Source organism: Benincasa hispida, chromosome 3, assembly GCF_027475165.1.
Source record: "Benincasa hispida cultivar pf3 chromosome 3, pf3_genome.v1.1, whole genome shotgun sequence".
NCBI classification, from domain to species: Eukaryota; Viridiplantae; Streptophyta; class Magnoliopsida; order Cucurbitales; family Cucurbitaceae; genus Benincasa; species Benincasa hispida.
The window spans coordinates 66,303,364-66,307,286 of record NC_143480.1 but is presented as its reverse complement, the minus strand read 5'-3'; the positions used below and the strand labels follow the sequence as shown (position 1 = coordinate 66,307,286).

At 34.0% G+C, this 3,923-nt stretch overlaps 1 long non-coding RNA gene across 1 annotated transcript; it reads left to right on the top strand.

The window, feature by feature from the left end:
- Window positions 1-1,634: 1,634 nt before the first annotated feature.
- LOC120072866 (uncharacterized) lies at window positions 1,635-3,681 on the top strand. The gene is made up of 4 exons (XR_016528226.1): window positions 1,635-1,795; window positions 1,883-2,128; window positions 2,220-2,308; window positions 3,222-3,681. It is a non-coding gene; the product is annotated as an uncharacterized LOC120072866 (long non-coding RNA).
- The last annotated feature ends 242 nt before the right edge of the window (window positions 3,682-3,923 follow it).

The following is a 3,923-nucleotide window of genomic DNA, read 5'->3' as shown; positions in this document are numbered from 1 at the left end:
CGGGGTTAGGACCCGCGCGCCCCGAACGGGGCGGGGAATGAGGGAAGGAGAGGGGAATTTTTTTTCCCATTTACAATTTGGGGTAGGGGACGGGGAATATATTCCTCGTCCCCGGCCCCAACCCATTTCCGCGCCCCACTCCGATTTTGTATATAAATTATAAATTTTTAATATATATATATATATATATATTAATATTAATATTATAGATTTTATTAAGATAATTATGGATGTTTAAATTATTTAAGTTTAAGATTTTTATTACTGTAATTCTTTTGATGTTGTATATTTAAGAAAGAATGCTCTAAATGTTCAATTTTAATTTTTACAAATTATGAAAATTTAGCATTTTAATTATATTTTTTAAGTTGCATGTGTATTATTGTTTTAGTTAGTAAATTTGATAATACTTTGTTTAAATGAAAATTCCATCGAAAATGTTTAAAGAATTGTAAAAAAAATATATATTTTTGATTGAAATTTAAAAAAATGTTAGAGGAAAATAAAGGCAAGGAATTTCAAGGAATGGAATAGGGGGGTGGGGGCGGGGACGAGGAAGCTAGTTATGAGTGCTAGTATGAACTAAGTTAATTTTTTATTATGATTTGCTAGATGAACATTGAGCTTGATGATACATATTTGCATGTTGTGGGACTAAGTTTTATGATGCATATTATATTTATGATAGTGGTAGTTACCCTTACTCGTAATTAGACATCTATTAGAGGTGGTGATCTTCTTCAAGATTTCACAAAAGGTTTTTGTTTCCTTGAGGATTCACCAAAGATGGTGATCTCCTTCAGAATTTCACTAGAAGTTTTGTGTTTCCTTCAGGATTCATCAGAGGTTTCGTGTTTCTTTTGGGATTCACCAGAGTTTTGTGTTTCCTTCGGGATTCACCAGAGATGGTGATCTCCTTTGAGATTTCACCAAAGGTTTATGTTTCCTTCAGAATTCGCTAGAAGTTTGTGGGTACACCTAATCTATAGTAGAGTGGGTTCAACTATACACTACTTAGCCATCCCATGGAAAGTAGAGGTTTATGAACGTCCCACTAGAGAGTGGCATTTAGAGGACATAGATGCTTAGCCCGACCCCAATAGTGGGGTTACTTACTAAGTATTTTATACTTATCCTTTTTTTTATGTTATGTTTTCCAGGTAAGTGTAAGGACGTACTAGTGAATGGCAGAAGGAATTTGTGATCGAACCATTGGGATCAAAGAGATGCTTTCACTTATGTTTTCATGTGTTAGTGTTTTAAATTTAGTCTTGATGTTTGAACTTAGAGTTCCATTGTTGAAATTTTTATTTATAAAACTTCAAGAAATTTATTTTGAACTTATATTTTAGGGGGACCTCGATCAGAGATTTTCAGTTATTTAGATTTTACAAAAGTTATTTATTTAATAAAATTCGTTTGATTTAGTTAAAATTTGTGAGAGGATTGTTTTGAGATTTATGCATGCATGTAGTAACGACCTAGTATAAGTCCTAGAAAGTGAGGTCGTTACAAATATAATTAAATGAGTGATTAGAGTTGATGTGATAGGAGAGAATGATAAAAATATCTATAGTTATATGAAGTGGAAAAGGAATTGATATATATGTATGTATATATTTGTTAGTAGCCTTGGGTTACGTGAAAAAAAAAAAAGAAAATAAATCGATATTCCCCTTCAACTTTTGTTTTTAGCCACTCGTCAGGGTCAAGCTGACACTTGAACCTCACGCCACCGATTCAGGCTCACAATCCTCAACCGCTCTTGCTTGTGAGCCACCAACGTCGTCCGAGTGTTAGTTCACGTGCCGGTTTGAGATTTCGCTAGCTTCAATCAATTGTTTCTTCAATTCATAAATCCAATTTCGCCTCCAACGTGCAGGTGTGCTGCCATTCGTTGACATCTGCTATACTGCCGCTTGAGTTCCGGCGTCCTCGTCTCAGCCATGTTGTTTGCTTTCGTTGTCACCGCTAACTTTCACACCCAGATTCTGACGCCACTGTTCATGTTGCTCTGCTAGACGCATTCAGTCATCACTCTCTTCTCCCAACTGGCTGGATTCTGTTAGCTACTCACTATCGAACGTCTACAACCTCAGTTCGTCATTTAGCAACTATTCCCTCGCTTGTAAGTTTGGTTTTGGATAAGATTTTGGTGGGTTTCATGAATTTTCTTGAATGGATCCTGAATGGCCATTGAGTTTGGGTTCATTTAATAGATGCCCGTTATGTTTGGAAGGTTCGAAGAGAGTTGTGAAGGCGAAAACGTATTGTCAGGCATTACTAAAGATTGATTTTGGAGATTTTGGTAAGTGTTTGTGAATTTTTCTGAAAAAGATTGTGGATTCCCATTAAACTTGGATTAAACTCATGTTACCATGTTTTCTTGGGCTTAAATTGAAGGTTCGGAGGAATTTTTTAATCGAACGCAAGCTGTCCAATAAATTTTAAAGTCGATTTTGAGGCAATTTTATATTGAGGATGAATTTGGGTAAAGTGTTATGGTTCTTTGGAGTAAATCTGAAATTTAGATTTTTTTTTTTTTTTTGAGAGGAACAAACTTATTATAAATTGTGTTTTAAGATTGACGCCAAGAAGTTTGTAAGTTGAGAGGGTTCGGTTAAGTTAAGTAAGTGATTTTCTATTGGAACACCTTTGAGTTGGACGCTCAAATTAAAAAATAACAAATGTTATAAAAATGTTAATTAGATGGTACCATAAAAGCATGTTATTGATTGATGGAATGATTTGCTAAGATATGTAATTTTAAGAGCACTATGAGTATATTGGGAAGCCATGGACTATGATATTATGTTTAAGTCTCTTTGACTGTTGTGTACATGCTAGGCTAAGGGGTGACTGTTAACTCTTCTATCGGACTATGTATACTTTATGATTGTGAACCACTAGGTTCACCATTTATAATTGATTTGTGTTTCTACGGGATCACTACCTATGTCATGTTTTCTGATCCTTTGGGACCACTACTTATGCTATGTTTATGAACCTTCGAGTTCACTATTTTATAATTATTATGCCTATTGGGGTATGTACATTATGCCTATTGGGGTCATGTTTTCTGATCCTTTGGGACCACTACTTATGCTATGTTTATGAACCTTCGAGTTCACTATTTTATAATTATTATGCCTATTATGATATGTACATTATGCCTATTGGGGTTGATGTCCTAAATTTCGTGGTCTTGTGGTTGGCACAAGGATATGTTTTAGGTGCAAGTATGAAAATGAGCCCAATTGATTAGGGGGGGTGCAAAACTAATCAACACTAAGTTGAAGTAGGAGATGGTTGTTTTGGTTTTGTGACTTTTGAGGCATTGCTGGTATAAAGAGGAAATATGCATGGGCCATGAAAATGGAGGAGCTACTCTATCGTGATCGATGAAGGTAGTGGAGTGAAAGGACAAGATAAGGATGTAGTATGCGGAGATTTGTTTTGATTTAGAACTGTTAAGGATGAAACTTTCTTAAGGAGGGAAGAAGGTAACATCTTGAATTTTTCAAGTAATTTTCATTAAATTATATCATAATATTTGGGCGCTATATTGATAAATTAGGGCTAAAATTGAATTTGTGACATAAGATAATTGTCTTAAGTAATCTCTGTAAAGATTTGGTAATTTGAATTTAATTTAAAGAAAGTAGGATCGATTAATTTTGAGATTTGGAGTTTTTGATGGAATTAAATTTTGAATTTTGGATTTTGGATTTGTTTTAATGGTGGATTTATTGGAATTTGGAAAAGGAAAAATGTACATAGATTGAATGAGTGATTTGAGTTTATGTGAAAGGAGAGAATGCAAAATATATATATAATTATAGGAAGATGAAAAGGAATATATATATATATAAATGTATATATTTGTTAGTAGTCTTGGGTTGCATTAAAAAAAAAAAAACAGA